At 40.4% G+C, this 19,295-nt stretch overlaps 1 protein-coding gene across 3 annotated transcripts in view; it reads right to left on the reverse strand.

Moving 5' to 3' along the window:
• LOC122554976 (rho GTPase-activating protein 6) overlaps positions 1–19,295 on the reverse strand; it is a 527,729-nt gene that overhangs the window by 152,214 nt on the left and 356,220 nt on the right. The gene's annotated exons all lie outside the window — the stretch shown is intronic.

Below are 19,295 nucleotides of genomic sequence, written 5' to 3' on the forward strand. Positions count from 1 at the left end.
CCAACAGCATGGAAAGGAAAATTCCAAGCCGCCCACCATTTTGAAATTGCAAACTGCCGTTTTTAATTTCTTTTGTTTTAAAACAGTAGATGACATTCCTGCTGTGATAAATATTCACCATTGCTGATTCACATTTCTGAATTCTGTTTCAGGTTGTTTTGTTTGAAGTCTGCCACAAACTAAAATTATAGCAAGTTACACCAGAGGTCAATGACTATAATAAGCCAGCTAGTACACTATGTACAAAAGCATTTTTCCAAACAAGCCACATGTGGCTAGTTAGTAGTTGATATCTTGGACAAAATACCTTTATTTAGTAATAATTCATTTGTTAAAAAATCCCCTCATGCAGAAATCAAATCAGAATTAGAACTATTTTACCAATACCAATTTCAGTAATATTTAATTTCTGTTTCTGATCTGTCATTGACTCCATACAGTGGGTATGTGTTTTGTGAAAACTTCTAGCTTGTTGACGATTGCCAATATTGTAGCGAGATGAATTAAAATAATCTCCAAGAGGTGTCGGTGGCCTATATTTTTGGTTTGAAATACAAGCAGAAATTTCAGCAATGGTAATCAGCAGGCAAATGAAATGCTTGATACTTTGCAAACTCAAGCAATGAAAGTGAAAGATACAGTGGCTTGCAGTTCTGCACTATATCATACTGGTATGACTTGAAATGGAGAAAAGATAAATGATGTTATCAAATGTTCCTTTCCTGCAAATACATCAGATATAGGGAAGGCTTTAGTGAAGAAAGTTTGACTCTTCCAATAATTCCATGACTTCATGCCCAGCAGTTATACTCAAAGGGCACTGTGTGGGTGTGTGTGAATGAATGAATTGTAGATCCACGCAAGAGTTACCCATGCAGAGCACAACTGAGAGCAGTGATTTCGGTCAAATGACAAAACAATCATATCATGTTGAAAGGAGTTGCAGTGCTCCTTATCTTGTTTTCTCTTGGGAGAGCTAACTTGTATTATCTTGCATTTTAACCTCCATTTACAGAATAGTCAAAAACATTGCAGACTCCCCAACTACTTCTAGAATGGATGACGTCAAATCCTCTCCTCACTCACCATAAAGGTAGGAGGCATCCACTTAATTCTGTGAAATTCACAACACATTAGGAACACGATCCTAGATTGTTGCCAGGGTTGAAGGATTTGAGCTATAGGGAGAAGTTGAATAGACTGGGACTGTTTTCCCTGGAACATCAGAGGCTGAAGGATGACCTTATAGAGGTTTATAAAATCATGAGGGGCATGGATAGGATAAATAGACAAAGTATTTTCCTTGCGGTGGAGAAGTCCAGAACTACAGGGCAAAGGTTTAGGGTGATAAGGGACAGACATAAAAGAGACCTAAGGGGCAACTTTTTCACGCACAGGGTGGTACGTGTATGGAATGAGCTACCAGAGGAAGTGGTGAAGGCTAGTACAATGACAGCATTTAAAAGGCATCTGGATGGGTATATGAATAGGAAGGGTTGAGAGGGATATGGGCCAGTGCTGGCAGATAGGACTAGATTGGGTTGGGATATCTAGTCGGCATGGACAAGTTGGACCGAAGGGTCTGTTTCTGTGCTGTACATCTCTATGACTCTATGACTCGAAGTCAAATCTCCAAAGTACACTCTTTAAGCCACAAAAGAATAGCTAAAGATTAAGTCATATTTTCTCCTTTTAAAATCTTGATCAACTTGCTGTGAAATCCAAATACTTTGTTAAATTTTAAACTCAAATAAACTTAATTGCAGGTCATTTTGCAAAGTATGTGCTACCAAAGCAGTAAACATATTGGTTACAATGACTTGCAGAAAACATCAGATCATCTTAGGAATGTATCCTAGATCTGTTGTAACAGCAACTGTTTGTAACTGGCTAGTACAGTAATCCCTAAACCCAGTGGAAAGGTTAAAATGGTTGAACTTTCTTGAGCTATGCATTTTGCACGTACAATTCTGTGTCAATGATGATGACTCATGTACTTCTTCAAAAGGAAATAGATTGACCTTTCAGGAAAATGTCCTTTCACTTTTGACCTGTTTTTATGGCTTAATAGAGATGCTCCCCTATCTATTTAGTAATGAGAATGTCTGGATCAAATCTTCTAACCTGGGACACGACGTTTGTGTCTGTGTTCTAACCCCAAGTGGGCTTCATATAGTCAGAAAATCAATTGAATCCCTCAGAATGAATTCTGGGAGATTTTAATTGGAGCTTATTTTGATGTCAGTCATCAGTCCCCTGCCTGAGTCAAATAAAAAGCTACTAAAATGGAAGGGGGATGACAGTGCCGCAATGGACTCTCAGCAACAGTTCCCAGGAACCCAGGAAAGCACTTGCAACAGGTGGGTTGTGACTGAAGAAGAACAAGGAGGGAAAACTTCAACAATCAGGCTCCATGGTTTCCTTGTGGGGTCTAGAAGAGCATAGTTGCTCAGGCTGAGGACAAGGAAACAAAAAGTTAAAATTACTTAACTTTCTTTGGTCTCTGCTGACCTAGTGACAACATGTTGCCAGGTTACACTGGCATGACTAGCAATTGCAAGCTACTTGACAGTAAAAACAGAGAGACATCAAGATGACGTGGGTGGCACGGTGGCACAGTGGTTAGCACTGCTGCCTCACAGCGCCAGAGACCCGGGTTCAATACCCGCCTCAGGCGACTGACTGTGTGGAGTTTGCACGTTCTCCCCGTGTCTGCGTGGGTTTCCTCCGGGTGCTCTGGTTTCCTCCCACAGTCCAAAGATGTGCAGGTCAGGTGAATTGGCCATGCTAAATTGTCCGTAGTGTTAGGTAAGGGATAAATGTAGGGGTATGGGTGGGTTGCGCTTCGGCGGGTCGGTGTGGACTTGTTGGGCCGAAGGGCCTGTTTCCACACTGTAAGTAATCTAATCTAATCTAATCTAATGACACCAGATCCCTATTTTTATGTAGATTTGAAACAGCAACACCCAAATCCCCTCCTTGCGTTACATTATGAACTGAAAGGGAAGTGGTGTCCACTATTATAACCACCTGACTGTGCTATTGGATAAGCATGGCTTATATTAGCCTTCTATTTTTCTTGACAACTGAAACGAAAAAGCAATCGCATATGGAAGTGCAACTTATTAATTAGTGGCACTAGAAAGGAAGGATTTATATATATTACCTTCAAAAGCTCAAAGTGAAAGCAAGAATTGAAACCCTTCCGCGGCAGGTTAAGAATTTGCATTCGGTTTCAAACCAAAGTGGGAATTAAGAATCTGCTGTCAGTAAAATGGTAAAGCTGTTGGATTGTCACCAAAACTTGACTCTTCACTTAAGTGAAAGAAAACTTCTATACTTATCCACTCTAGCTGTGTGTTTCCAGTTCCACACTAACAATATGGAGATCTTGGCTATTTCTATCCACATTTGTTTTGAATTTCAAAAATATATTTCATTCATTAAACAAAAATCTCTCTGCATATAGGCATTGACACAAAAGCAGCTTGGTTCTGTAGACTTACATATCAGGTAAACACAAAAATGTTGGAGTTTGACTATCCACAAAACCAAAGACCTCTCTTACACATACAATACTAATATTTACATCATTTGACACATTAGGAGGGTCCAAGACAGCCACATTTAAGAACCTCGGTTTAATTTCTAAAATATACTTTATTCATAAAAAATCTTTCTATATATACATTGATACAAAGCAATTTGGTTTTTGCAGTTGCATATCAAACTTTGACTATCCCAACAAAATGCAAAACTAATATATACAACTGAGACACTGGGAGAGTCTGATAATTGAATGGGCCCCCATTTACTTTCAGCAGAAAGACCTCAAACAATGGTCTTTCCCCACTGCACCCTAGTGTTCCAAGCTTTAGTGTATCCCTCAGCACGTAGTCCTGGACCTTTGAATGTGCCAGTCTGTAACACTCTGTCAGGATCAGCTCCATGTTTTGCAAGATCAACAAGGTTCAGGCAGACCAGAGAGGATGTTTCACCATACGTGATAGTCTTCCAGACGCAGTTGATGATGATTGTTTCAGTGTGCATCCCAGGGAACAGACTATACCGCACAGAAACTCATGTCACGGAGCTGCTCGGGACGGATCTTAACAAAAATCACTGCATCTTCCTCTAGACTTGCTTTATAGATGCATATTCCAGAGGGAGATGTGCGACAGTCTGTACCCACCCTGTGCTTTTACTTAGAGGGCAGCATGCAGTGACGCAGGCTGATAAGGTGTACATAAAGGATCTCGCAGGCAGTGCCCTTACCACCACCAGCCAAGCAATGTCTTGGTGCTTATTGGAAAGTTCTGGTGATGAGACATTTTGCCAAATGACTAACAGTCTGCTCAGAGAACCACGCAATAGGATTCACCGTCTTCCTTTCCCTCAGGGTCTTGAGGACACTACATGCTCACCACTTGTGGTCAAAGGTGTCCACACACCGAAAGCATGGTGGTTACAGCTTCTGCTGTAAAGTGAACATGGTGGTATGGCAAGATTTGTCTGTCAGCTTCGTTGAAAAACTCATTTCGAAGCAAGGCACCAAGGTTTGAACTCAGGATTACCTATTTACTAGGCAAGTACTTTACCCTACTAAATCACGGCACCATTCCAAAATCTAAACAGGCCAATGCAGTGCATTCTTACCTCTTGACTGAGATGGTTTTGCGAGTCATTCAGCTGTAGCAACTTGCTACAACAAACAAGCCAATCATCGTCGCTTTCTCACAGCAACAAGAAATCCCAGACTTAGCAACAATGCCAATGCCCAGAAACTGAAGTAGATGCATATTCAATTACAAATCATTATGTTGTAACAAGTAAGTCTGCAGCAAAACTTAACATACAAAATAACACTACCTTGCACGATACAGGGCCTGCTCACAGTTCCATTAACAATTGACAATGATTGAGCACACTATTCCTAACTCTTGTACGAAAATGCCATTCCCAGAATAATGTTGACATGACCAGGATACCATGCAACAGTTCAGCAAATACAAACATACCTAGCCATTATTAGTAATTGTGTACATAAACTTTAAAGCACTTTTGTGGTCCAAATAATTTTTAGCCAATAATCAGTGCATTCTAGCAATATTCAACTCTTTGGAATAATGCCATTTATAATAATTTCAACTATCCTGGACAAAGTTTCCAGATGATGGTTTTTTATAAAGTGAAGCCAGCTATTGGCTGTTGCAGAGATTGTTACCAGCCTTCTTTCTATAATTGATAATGTAATTTGTTTTTCTGTGAACTCTAATTAGTCTGAATCCTTGGAATTCGATGCATTTGAATTTTCTTTACACAAAAATGTTACTTTTCCTGAAACTCTTAAAATTTATCATCCAATTGGAATTTCCAGCCTTCCCACATCACATGTTTAGCATCATTATTCAGCGACAAATAGTTACTTGTGATTAGAAATGCAAAGTACTTGAATCTGTAGGATTTCTCAAGCCACCCAAATGCCTTACAGTTAATAAAACATGCTTTAGTTAATCTGTTGCAATGTAGCAGCCAAAGTGTGTACAGCAAGGTTCCGCAAATAGCAATGTGATACTAAGCAGCCTGTTTGATTTAGTAATGTTAGTTGAGGGATTATCCAGAAGATTAGGAGAAATCCCCTGTGCTTGTTTGTCAGAGGCCAAAGGGAGCACTGGCTTGGCAACTCATCTGAAAAGGTAGAACTCATGACACTGCAACACTCCTTCAGTGAAATGCTGAAGTGTCAATCTAAATCATATCTTTCAGCAACCTATGATGCAAGCCATCCAGACTAGGAGTTTTATACAATCTATACACAGCCAGTCATTCCAATGTCCCCTGCGACTCAATTTTTACACTATTAACTCACTCCACCATCTCTATTTTTGACAATATTTTATGAATGCCTCTTCCCTAATAAACACTGTTACAATACTTAATTAGGCACTCACATCTTGCTCTTTGCCTCCATATTCCACTCACTTTGTACCAGAGGATCCACAATATCTGATATCTTCTCATCTGCTGTTAAAAGATTAGAATTTCCTTTTATGGTAACTGTCACTCTATTCTCATATTCTTGCTTCTCTACTGTCCTTTTTGTCTTCATATATCATGTTTGCTTAACTGTTTTGGTTTTTGCTTGGTTTTAGTGTGCATTATGCAGTCTCTTTTGATTGCTTCATTATATGCTCTGTCTTCTTTGTCATGCAAAAAGCCCTGTAAAGATTCATTCTTATCAAATTGGAATTACCATCTTCCAAAATAATGTTTGCTTTAGAATGTTCCTGGCCCTGTTGCCATACTGGTCCAAACCTTATTTTAAAATGTCACAACCATCTGATGAAGGAGCGGCGCTCCGAAAGCTAGGGCTTCCAATTAAACCTGTTGGACTATAACCTGGTGTTCTGTGATTTGTAACTTTGTCCACCCCAGTCCAACACTAGTATCTCCAAATTATTTTAAAATGATCTCTCTTAACCACTTGGTCTAGCCCATTCACCAGCACTAATTCTAGCAATGCCTCCTTTTGTGTCTGACTAAGAGCATGTTGATCAGGAATTCCTCCTGAACTTTTCAGGACATCTTCCCCTCAGCTTTTACTCATCTTGGATAATTTCAGACCCCCGTGTCAATTCTCCACAGTTCTTGCAAATCTTTGACTTCCCTGCAGGTTTGCTCCTCTGTCACTTTGTCTCTATCACTCTCACATTAGTTCAAGGTCCGTAAAATATCTCTGTTAGTGCGATCACAATCTTTATGCTTCTCGATTCCAACCAAATTGATTTTGTCTTTGTCTGCTCAAAGACAACCCCTCCTTGTAATAGGATTCCCGAAAGAGCTCATAAATATAAGTTTATTTGACTTGGCAAGTCTTTAAAAAGAAAAATCAGACAGCCTTTGTATCAGGTGATCGACGAGGTGGAAGCATCCCCCTTTCCTATTTTTAAAGAGCACCAGTTCCAAATCGAACTTAAAATTTCACTGATCAGAATCTCAACCTGGTCTTGTTGATGACATATTGCTTTTAATTTTCAGACCATCTGGCAACAGCCATCTACCTGCTTACTTTGTGTAAATATCTCAGCTTGCAAACACCCTTTTGGTGGAAGGATAAAGCAGGTACTGAATGGGTGCTGTCTTAATAAAATACCAATTTAAATGTTGATTTTAGCACACGCCTTTGGTCCTACTTACCATTACTTAAATTTGGCTGAAGATACTGAAGCAGATACCTGTAAGTTTAGCATTCAGGTACTCATTGGGCACAATTTCTGCAGGAGAGTATATATAAATGCGATAAAACCACTTACACTGAAATTATGGAGCATGCTGCCTGACAAAACCAAATATTTCAGAATGATTCAAGGAGTAAGAAAGAGAACACAAAGTTCTCACTGGAGATCCCAGAGGAGAAAGTCCATAGGAGGAGTGATGTCCTATACACATGGGGTATATCCAAATGAAACAAACAGTACAAGGAATGAAGGACTTCAGTGAGAGACAGGAGAAACCAAACTTGTTTTCCTCAAAGAAATTGAATACAGAGTTTGTAAATCATGAGGTTTTTTTTAAAATCAAATAAATAAGGACAATTGAGTGGCAATAGGATTGGTAGCCAAACATGCAGGTTTAAAGTCAATTAGCAAATGGAAGAGAGGCAATATGAGGATCTTTAAAATAAAAAAGTTGCGAGACATTATAATCTGAAATGTACCACCATAAAAAGGGAGATGGTAGAAGATTCTTTACACACCTCCCAGAAAAAAGAATTGGATAAATACTAAAAAGGTAAACAAAATCTGCACAGCTTTGGCAAAACAGCAGAGCTGTGGGACAAGTGGATTGTTCTAGCAAAACACAATGGACCGAATAGTCTCTTTCTGCTCTTATGATTTTATGCAAAGACCCTGTCTTGTGTGTTAAGTCGACGTGATTCAGCAGGCAAGTACATCACCAATGTCCTGGACAATATTTATTTCTTAACTGACACCTATAAACAGGTAACCTCTATAATATTCCATTATTCTTGGCTGACCTTGGCGTGTGTAAAATGATGCATACTTCCCATGTCGCAGAGGGCAACTATGCTTCAAAAAGTTCTCTTCTGACTGTAATGTAATCTGAAATGTTGAGGAAAATGCTATGAATGCGTGCACTTCTTTCTTAAATCAGCATTAAGACCAGCCAGCCATACAGAACATATACATAGCATGATAATGAGGTGTTGACACTTTGAGGACAAGTTTGACAAGCATTTTATGATGTGTGTACTGTAACTTGATCCTATTTGGCACAGTGGATATGTCGGAAAAGTACAATAAGGATCAGAGACCCATAAGACACAGGAGCAGAATTAGGCCAGTCGGCCTATCAAGCCTGCTCCATTATTTGATCATGGCTGATATGTTTCACAACCCCATTATCTTGCTTTCTTCTCTTAACCCTTACTAATCAAGAACATACCACTGCCTTAAGCACATTCAATAACTTGGCCTCTACAGCCTTCCAGATTCACCACCCTCTGACTGAAGAAATGCCTCTTCCTCTACATTCTAAGGGTCATCCTTTCACAGACACTGTGCCCTCTGGTCCGAGTCTCTCCTACTCATGGAGACGTCACTGTGTCCACTCAGTATTCTGAGAGTTTCAACCAGAGCCCCCCGCCCCCCCCCCCAATCCTTCAATAATCCATTGAGTTCAGTCTCAAGAGTCCTCGACCGCTCATCACATGACCGAGCCCTTCATCCCCAAAATCATTCTTACACACCTCTTTACCCCCTCCAATGCCAAAATCTTTTCTCAGACATAGGACACAAAACTGCTCACAATATCTCAAGAGACTTGTACTGCTGACACTGTAGATCTCTGCTCTTGCATTCTATCCTCTTGAAATCAATGCTAACATTGTATTTGCTTTCCTAACTGCCAAAAAAACCTTCATGTTAACCTTAACAGAATCCTGAACTTGGACTCCCAAGTCCCTTTGTGCTTCAAATTTCCAAAGTCTTTCCTCATTTAGAAAATATATTCTTCCTACCAAAGTAGGTAACTTCACATTTTCTCTCATTCTAGTCCATCTGCCACTTCTTTGCCCACTTTCCTGGCCTGTCCAAATCGCTCTGCAGTCTCCCTGTTTTCTCAACACTACCTGGCCCTCCATCTACCTTTGCTTCATCTACAAACCTAGCAACAATGCCCTCAGTGCCTTTGTCCAGGTCATTTATATATAATGTGAATAGTTGTGGTCCCAGTACGCTGGCAGCCTTCGTGAAAAAGACATTTTTATCCCTATCTGCATTCTGCCAATCCTTAACCTATGCCAGTAACCTCCTGTGTGGCACCTTGTCAAAGGCCTTCTGGAAATCCAAATAGATCACATGCACTGGTTCTCCTTTGTCTAACTTGCTCATTACTTCCTCGGGCTTGTCAGGCATTACCTCCCCTTGATAAAGCCGTGCTTACTTAGTCTTATTGTACCATGCACTTATAAGTACTGTGCAATCTCATCCTTAATTGTGGACTCTAAACTTTTACCATCAGCTGAGGTCAAGCTAACTGGTCTATAATTTCCCATCTTCTGCTCACCTCTCTTAAATGAGGGTGTTACATTTGCCACTTTCCAGTCCTCTGGGATCTTCCTTGATTCAATGGTTCCTTAAAGATCACCAATGCCTTTACAATCTCTTCAGCTATCATCCTCACAACTCTGGGCCAGGTGATTTACCCACCTTCAGACCTTTCAGCTTCCCCAGCACATTCTCCTTAGTGATGGCCACCACACTCACCGCTACCCTCTGACTCTCAAAAGTTCTAGTGTTATTGGTGCCTTCCACCATGAAGACTGATGCAAAGTACCTAGTTAGTTCCTCCAACATTTCTTTGCTCCTCTTTAATACTTTGCCAGCGGTCCAATGTCCACTCCTGCTTCTTTCTTACCTTTTAGATACTTTAACAAAAACTTTTGCAATCCTCTTTTATGTTACTAGCTAGCCTAGCCTCATATTTCATCTTCTCTTCATCCACTCACCCCATCCTTATTGCTATTTTTTTTAGTTATCCTCTGCAGATTGTTAAAGGTTTCCAAATCCTCTGCTGTCTGAGACTTTCCTAGTCAGCTATGATTGCCTCACTTTCCCCTTAGTATGTTTCTTCTTCCTTGGGATGAATTTCTGCTGTGCCTCCTTAATTATCCCCAGAAACTCCTCCATCTTCCCTGCTAGGCTCTGCTTCCAATCGAGTATATTCCCTCATGTCTTTGTAGTTACCTGTTCTCAATTGTAACTGATGCTAGCTTCTCCCTCTCAAAATATACCCTGCAGTTTATTATACTATGATCACTGTCCCACTAGGGAGTCCTTCAGCCTCAGCTACCTGATCAAGTCTGCCTCATTGTACATCAACTCCAGAAATGCCTGTTCCCTGATGGGCTCTACCACAAGCTGCTCCAAATACAAAACAACCATCTCAGATATTCCACAAAATCCTTCTTGAGATTTACTACCAACCTGATTTTCCCAGTTCATCTGTATATTGAAATACCCCATGATTACTGTAATAGTGTCTTTCTTACTTGCATTTACTACGTCTTGATTTCATTTTCTTCCCCACATCCTGACTACTGCTAGGAAGCCTGTAAATAACTCACACCAGGGTTTTTTTTTTTCTTTATGATTCCTCAACTCTACCACACAGATTCTACACCTTCCAACTGTATATCAGTTCTTGCTGTTGACTTAATTTTAGGGTGCTTCGTGCTTTTATTTCCAAGTGGCTTTGTGATGAGGGCACAGGGAGGGGTATAAACACTGCTAGGAAGCCTGTAAATAACTCACACCAGGGTTTTTTTTTTCTTTATGATTCCTCAACTCTACCACACAGATTCTACACCTTCCAACTGTATATCACTTCTTGCTGTTGACTTAATTTTAGGGTGCTTCGTGCTTTTATTTCCAAGTGGCTTTGTGATGAGGGCACAGGGAGGGGTATAAACAGGAGTGGTGGGTGTGGTGTTGAAATTGTTGGGATGATGGGAAAGTGAAATGGGGAGAAGGATTGACAAGTTGACATGTTTATAATTTGATATTTACGGCCTCTTGTAGTGCCCCAACCTTTAAATCAGAAAGCCCAGGTTCAACTCCCACCTGCTTCAGAGGATCACCTCTGAATGCTCACAATGTGGTCTCCTCTACTTTGGGAAAGTGAAGCATAGATTGGGTGTCTTCTTTACAGAACATCTACATTCTATCCACAATAAAGACCTGAGCTTCCAGTTGCCTGCCACTTTAACACACCTTCCAGTTCCCTGGCCAACATCTGTTTCAGGCTTGTTGCATGCTCTAGCAAAGCTCAGCACAAGATGGAAGAACTATTAACATAATTCTTCCCCAAATTAGTCATTCTTCCACCTAGTTGCCTACTCAAAAAACCTGTCCAAATGTCTTTCCAGCCTGTGTCCCTCACACAACTTACATTCCAACCTAGCTTTGAATAGCCAGAATACTCAAATATGTCAGTTATTCTCTGTCACTTCATCCAAGTAATCAATTTAGACAGTAAATTGTTGAGGCCCTAGCACTAATCCTTACAGGACTCCACTAGTTACAAACAGTGGGTTTGAAAATTCCCCTTTCAAACCGATCTCTGCAACTTGAACATTCAAAAATATGTATGAGGCCACTTAACCTCACAACCTTACGATCATTCAATTGAATTGGTGATGCCCGTATCCGTGGCATCATTTTCCGCTGCCCGATACATTATAGGGAACTTACTGGAACCAGGGACCATGAGTCTGCCGGGAAGGTAAATTTCCCACTTAAATGAATGGGTTCACTCCTATTCAGGGGAACCACTGCAGTCCATGTTTTCACCCACCTCTTAGAATCACTCAACACTTTATCAAGAATTTATCTACCTCTGCCTTAAAAATATTCAAATTCTCTGCTTGCACTACCTTTTGAGGAAGTGTTCCAAAGTCTCATGAACCCCATGAGAAGTTTCTCCTTATCTTTGTCTTAAGTGGGTAATCCCTTATTTTTAAAACAATGATCTCTAGTTGTAGAATCTCTCACAAGATCATCAGTCTTTCCATATCCACCCTGCTAAGATCTTATACACCTCAGATCAAGCGACCCTTCCCCCTAATACTAACTGATACAAACCAAGCCTGTTCAATATTTCCTCACAAAACCTGCCCATTCAAGACAATAGTCCCAATGCTGTTAAATCCTTCCTTAAATAAAGAGGATATAAATATAGTTTAATGATTCAGACGTGCTTTCATAAATGCCCTTTATAACAATCATAAACTCCCTTGTTCTTGTATACAATTGCCCTCACAATAAACATTCTATTAGCTTTCCTAATTACCTGCTGTACCAGCATACTAACCTTCTGTGATTCATGTACAAGGAAACACATGGCATTGCAGAGTTCTGAAACCTCCCACCATTTACACAATAGGTTTCCTTTTTTTTAAAACTCTTACTGCCAAAATGGACAATTTCTTATTTTCCCACATTAAACCCATTGCCAACTCTTTGCTTATCTCACTGAATCTATATCCCTTTGTAGCTTCCAGCACCCTCTTCACAACTTACTTTCCCACCTATCTTTGTCATCTGAAAATTTAGTTATTAAGAAGTGTAGTAACCATATCTTTGGTCACTTCAAGCAATTTACCAAAACCTTGAGCTCCCAGCACCAATTCCGGCTCCACACTTTTCATTACATCTTGCCAAACAGAAAGTGATTCATTTAATCGCTACTTTGCATTTCCTGTTAATTAGCCAGTATGCTGCCCACTATGAACTTTTATTTTCCACAACGATTTTTATGTGGCATCTCATCAAATGCCTTCTGGAAATCGCTGTACGGTATATCAAATCATTCCCCTTTATTCACCATGTGTTACTTCCTCAAAGAAATTGGGTAAACTAAGGGAGTTCCCTGGCATAAAAACATGTTGACACTGCCCGATGACCTTGTCGTTTTTCTAAAGGTCCTGTTATAGCATCTTTAAAAATAGCTGTTAACATGTTCCATCTGACTGATATTAAGCCTGGCTTACCCTGTAGTTTTTTTCCTTTTTTAAAAAAATAAAGGAGTTGCTTTCACTATTTTTCAATTTAATGGAACCTTCCCAGAATCCAAGAAATTTTTGGAAAATTAAGACCGAAGTAACACCTATCTCACTACCCATTTCTTTTAAGACTCTAACAGTCAACCTCCAGGGCCTTAATGTTGGGCATTAACTTCAAGTGTAGCATATTATCTGCTGCCTTTTGTAATACATCTGCTGGGTACCCTTTACACATCCTACTAATTACATCCTCAAAAGAAAACTTCCATAAATTTGCCAAACATGATTTCCCTTTTGCGAAATTTTGCTCTCTGGCAATGCGTTACGTGCTAATGATCAGACAGGGAGGACAAAATAAGTTTTTCAAGTGCTATAATGTTAGAGTCATATGTGGGAGTGGTGATCTAAAACTTGCATAAAGAAACTGATTGAAGCTTTTAATGATTGAAAACAATAGACATGGTTTTGGCCACTTACAGTGGGCACAATGTTTCTGGTGAGCTGAAGGACCATTCAGTAAACAAAATCCCAATGCAGACCGTGCATGATACAACCTCTTTAAAATTAGTGCACATGCGCAATCATGGAAAAATACCCCATACTTAAATAAAGCACTGGCACACTCCACAAAACAAAAGCATACCGAGCAGGTTTATATTTATGTCAATAACATTTACCTGCTACACAAAAAGTGTAAGAGTAAAACCAACTAACTGAAACAGTCAAAGCCTCCAACAATTCTTAACAGCTACTGAAGGCAGTTGGGAAACAAAGACATCAGTGTCTACTATTTTCCTGGCATTAATTTTCAGCCAAGCTGGACAATGTGTAAGTACTTCATCATAGTTCTCTGCATTAGAGTGCTAATTTAAACATCAGCTTGTTCAAAGCAATTTAATGAGTTATAAATAGCATTCATGTAATTAATTTCAGTTGAAATGGCAAATGATTAGTACCATTTGCCAAATATAGGTGGTTTCCCATGATAAGCACTCATGAAACTTGTGATGGGGATGGCAAAGAAATGGAAGGGTTCAAGTAAGGTGCTCTAGAGAATGAAGACAAGACAGAGGAGAGGATAGAATCCATAGAGCATAGAAGCAAACCTTCAGTCCATCAAGGCCACAGTGATCCTCTGAACAGATCCCACCCAGACCCACCCCATTCCTGTAACCTTGCATTGCCATAAGAAATGCAACCTAGCCTATACATCGCTGGACACAATGGGGATTTAGCATTGCCAATCCACCTAAACTGCACACTTTTGGGCTGTGGGAGGAAACCGGAGCACCTAGAGGAAATCCATACAGACACAGGGAGAAATGTGCAAACTCCACACAATTGCCCAAAGGTGGAATTGAACCAGAATGCCTGGTGTTGTGAGGTAGCAGTACTAACAACTGAGCCATTATTAAAATGCCTTCTGATAGTAGGAGATGACATAGATGCAGAAGTTGCCAAATCAACGAGCCAACATCATAGAGGAATTTATCGATCAGGATTTAAGTTAGATAATATATGAGAGAAGAAAGCACATTATAAGGTTTACAGATAAATATGTCCTTGGGTGGTCTAGAATACAAGCAAAAACAAAACGTGTTTGGTTCAGTTTTTTTCATTTTGTTGATGGGGCAATTGTGCCATTGGCTACATCAGCATTTATTGCCCATTCTTATTGCTCAGAATGTAATTAAGAATCAAACACATGGGTCAGACTGGGTAAGGTCAGCAGAATTCCTTCCCTGAAGGTTTTAGTGAGCTGGTGCAGTTGGTGGAAGGAGAAATTGAGATTGAAGATAAAAAAGGCAGTAATAAGAGTCTGCATATACTGGTCAGGAGCAGCAAAAATGCATAAAGTGCTCCTTTAATACAACTGCATTTGTTCAGATTGCATTTGTTCTATCCTAACTTAAGAATGTGGGCGGCACGGTGGCACAGTGGTTAGCACTGCTGCCTCACAGCGCCGGAGACCCGGGTTCAATTCCCGCCTCAGGCGACTGACTGTGTGGAGTTTGCACATTCTCCCCGTGTCTGCGTGGGTTTCCTCCGGGTGCTCAGGTTTCCTCCCACAATCCAAAGATGTGCAGGTCAGGTGAATTGGCCATGCTAAATTGCCCCTAGTGTTAGGTAAGGGGTAAATGTAGGGGTATTAGGGGTATGGGTGGGTTGCGCTTCGGCGGGTCGGTGTGGATTTGTTGGGCCGAAGGGCCTGTTTCCACACTGTAATCTAATCTAATGCAATTAGTGGAAAAGAAGAAAAAAAAATGAAAAGCAACTCAAATGCAGTTTACCTCAATACATTCAAAAAAGCATCTCATGAAGACATTTGAAAAATAAAATATGCAAATAATAGTAAACCAGAAGACATTTGTCTTTATACAACATGTTACTATTCTCTTCACTGAATGCACACATTTTACAACTGTACCAAAATAAAAAAACTATTCCCAAAGAAAATTTCAATGAAATTCTAGATTCTACTTCCAGATTTTCTCCACTGCTTTAATACTATTTCATTTGTGAGCCATTTTCAATTATCCATGTGGCTTCTCCTGGTTTGTGTCAACATTTGATTTATGGACTCAGGCTTACTAGTAGCCAAGTTGACATTGGCACAGATCACCTTTTTAATTGGTCTTTTCACAACCTTTCAAAGACCTTCAGTCACAAAGATCTGAGCTGGATTCAAGCTGGGTCCTGAAGGTTAAAAAAAAGTGCACACCTTCTTCACTCAACCCACTGCATCAGCAAACTGCTTTATGACTGAAAACCGTTTTACTTTGAACAAAATACCCTTTTAGATAGAAAGTACATCTTAGCAATTTAGATTGCTTTTGCTTTGCTGTGTTTTTATTCAATTAGTATCATTGCATATCTACGAGTTCAATAAACATGAAGCAGATATAATTCAATGTATAAATCACATGCTTTAAATTTTGCTTTATTCTATTAACTTAGATAACTAAAATCAACAAAAATCCTACACTGCTATATTCTGAGACTTTTGTCCTCAAGTACCAAACAAATTCTCTCAGATTTGCTTCCGGCAGGGGGGGGGTGGAGGTAAAAATAAAATCTTTCATCATTTTGTTTCATATCTTTTAAGTTAAAATGTTAAAGACATCAGGTGGAATTTCACATTATGTTATCTACCAAGTAACTATTTTGCAACACTAGTAATGAACTGGAGTTTTTAGAGTAACAGTTTACATGAAGGGTTAGAAAGTAAAAACAAGTAGCACTAACCATGTAATAATGTAACAATGGTATCTTGGATTTTTAACAACAATGGTGTCACAATAATCATTAATTGTCAATTTATACAGGGTCAAATATTGTAGCAAGTGAGCAGATTGTCTTTTCACTGCCATCCACCTTGAGATTAAATGAAAGATGGAATAGAAGGATCTCTTTGTTATGAGCCTCAACTTTGCTTTGTTCCATGTGCATTAGAATAATCTGTATGACTATGGTATGACTACCATAAAGGGAATAAGAGCAAGAAATTCAAGAAAACAAGAACAAACACAAACTTGCATTGTCCCACATTTAAAGTCAATAGTCAGAGTCATACAGCACAGAAACAAGTCCAAACAGTCCATGCTGACCATAATCCCAAACTAAACAAATCCCACCTGCATACATTTGGTCCATATTCCTCAACATTTCTTATTCATGTACTTACCCAAAGAGGGTGTTCAACATAGTCAGAAATGAAATAATCTATCATTCCCTGGTAACATCATCTATTTGAAATGCCACTATTTGAATGCAGTAGTTTACTTAGGACATAATTGTCATGCAGGAGTGTTAGCATATCTTGTCTGTTTGGTTACATACATAAACATAAATGCGGATGTGTGTTGCTCTGCCCATATTCATCATCACTTTAATGCTACTCAGCCTATCCTGTTCATCCTCTTTCCACGGCCTTCTAATGCTTCCTTTATATTAGAATCGTCAAATCTTCTTAAATAAAAAAGGTTGTTTCACTTGTCTTTTTCCTTAATGCAAAGACAGAAATAATTTGTGATTTAAGATGAAATTGGAAACAATGAATTTTGGGTTCCATTGCAGACTAAACTTGATCGAGACGTATTAAATATGAAGACCTGTATGATGGAAATTCTAGGACATGTATTATTCAACAGAGGGTACTAAATCATTCCAATGGATTAGGAACTCTTACTTTCAACCCCAACAAGATCAGTCCTCTTTAAATGTTTAAACATTACGGACAGAGGTAATATGCCATTGTATCAATATATAATAACCAATTTAGTAAATTTTTGTTTTTCTTTCTGATTTTCAGCATCCATAGTTCTTTCAGTTTTTATTTGGTATTTGACTCACAGTTACATCTCTTCCAAACATGGCCACCCTGAAGGAGTAAGTGACAAAGGTAGCTTTAAGTGAATATATTGAGATAGAGAAGAAAACACATGAAATTTACGTGACTTATTAGCCATGACCAAACCACAGTGCATTTCCTGGTACGTGGCAGCATGATTATATTTTAGTAAGCAAACTTGCTGTGATATTTGTATCATCAATAGCCACACAAGAGTCAGAAGACAGGAGTTTGGCTAACGTGATGTCATTATTTAAGAAAGGTGGTAAGAAAAAGCCAGGGAACTATAGACCAGTGAGCCTGACATTGGTAGTGAGCAAGGGAAGGCAGCATTTGGTATGCTTGCCTTTATTGGTCAGGGCACCGAGTATAGGTGTTGGGAGATCATGTTGTGGCTGTACTGAACATTGGTTAGGCCACTTTTAAAATATTGTGTGCAATTCTGGTCTCCCTGCTATAGGAAAGATGTTCTGAGTTGAAACTTTATTGCTGGAACAGCACAGCAGGTCAGGCAGCATCCAGGGAACAGGAGATTCGACGTTTCGGGCACAGGCCCTTCTTCAGGAATGAGCAGAGAGTGTTCAGCAGGAGAAGATAAAAGGTAGGGAGGAGGGACTTGGAGGAGGGGCGTTGGAAATGTGATAGGTGGAAAGAGGTCAAGGTGAGGGTGATAGGTCGGAGTAGGATGGAGGCGGAGAGGTCAAGAAGAAGACTGCAGGTCAGGAAGGCGACCTCACTTTCTCCTGTATCCCATTGCAGACGACCTGCCCTCCCCCTGTCTGTATTCCATTGCAGACGCTCTGCCCTCCCACTGTCTGTATCCCATTACCGACGATCTGCCCTCCCCTGTCTGTATCTCATTGCAGACGATCTGACCCTCCCCCTGTCTGTATCCCATTGCAGACGCTCTGTCTCCATTTGACATCTTATTGAATGACTATCCTGGTGCATGAGCAAACTGAGCTCCATCTCCTTCATCCGGTTCATTAGAATAGATTGCAATTTGTTGATGATCTCATACAGATCCCTGTCTGTTTGGAGGTGGCGGAAGTGACGGCGGATGATGCGCTGTACATGGAGATTGGTGGGGTGGTAGGTGAGGACCAGTGGGGTTCTGTCCTGGTGGCGGTTGGAGGGGCGGGGCTCAAGGGCGGAGGAGCGGGAAGTGGAGGAGATGCGGTGGAGGGCACCGTCGACCACGTCGGGGGGGAAATTGCGGTCCTTGAAGAAGGAGGCCATCTGTGTTGTACGTATTTTGAACTGGTCCTCCTGGGAGCAGATGCGGCGGAGACGAAGGAATTGGGAGAATGGGATGGCGTTTTTACAGGGGGCAGGATACATGGAGATTGGTGGGGTGGTAGGTGAGGACCAGTGGGGTTCTGTCCTGGTGGCGGTTGGAGGGGCGGGGCTCAAGGGCAGAGGATGTTCTGAAAGTTGAAAGGGTTCAGTGAAGATTTAGATGGATGTTGCCAGGGTTGGAATATTTGAGCTATACAGAGAGGCTGAATAGGCTGGGGCTATTTTCCTTGGAGCATCAGAGGCTGAGGGGCAACATTACAGAAATTTATAGAGTCATGAGGAACATGGATAGGGTGAATAGGCTGGGGGAGTCCAAAACTAGATGGCATAGGTTTAAGGGAAGAGGGAAAAGATTTAAAAGGGACCCTTGAGACAACTTTTTCCAGAGACTGGTGTGTGTATGAAATGAGCTGCCAGAGGAAGTGGAGGAAGCTGGTACAATTAAAAGGCACTTGGGTGGGTATATGGATACGAAGGGCTTAGCAGGAAATGGACCAATTGCTGGCACATGGGACTAGATTAATATAGGATATCCAGCCAGCATGAACGAGTTGGTTCATA

Source organism: Chiloscyllium plagiosum, chromosome 12 (assembly GCF_004010195.1).
Source record: "Chiloscyllium plagiosum isolate BGI_BamShark_2017 chromosome 12, ASM401019v2, whole genome shotgun sequence".
Taxonomy (NCBI): Eukaryota; Metazoa; Chordata; class Chondrichthyes; order Orectolobiformes; family Hemiscylliidae; genus Chiloscyllium; species Chiloscyllium plagiosum.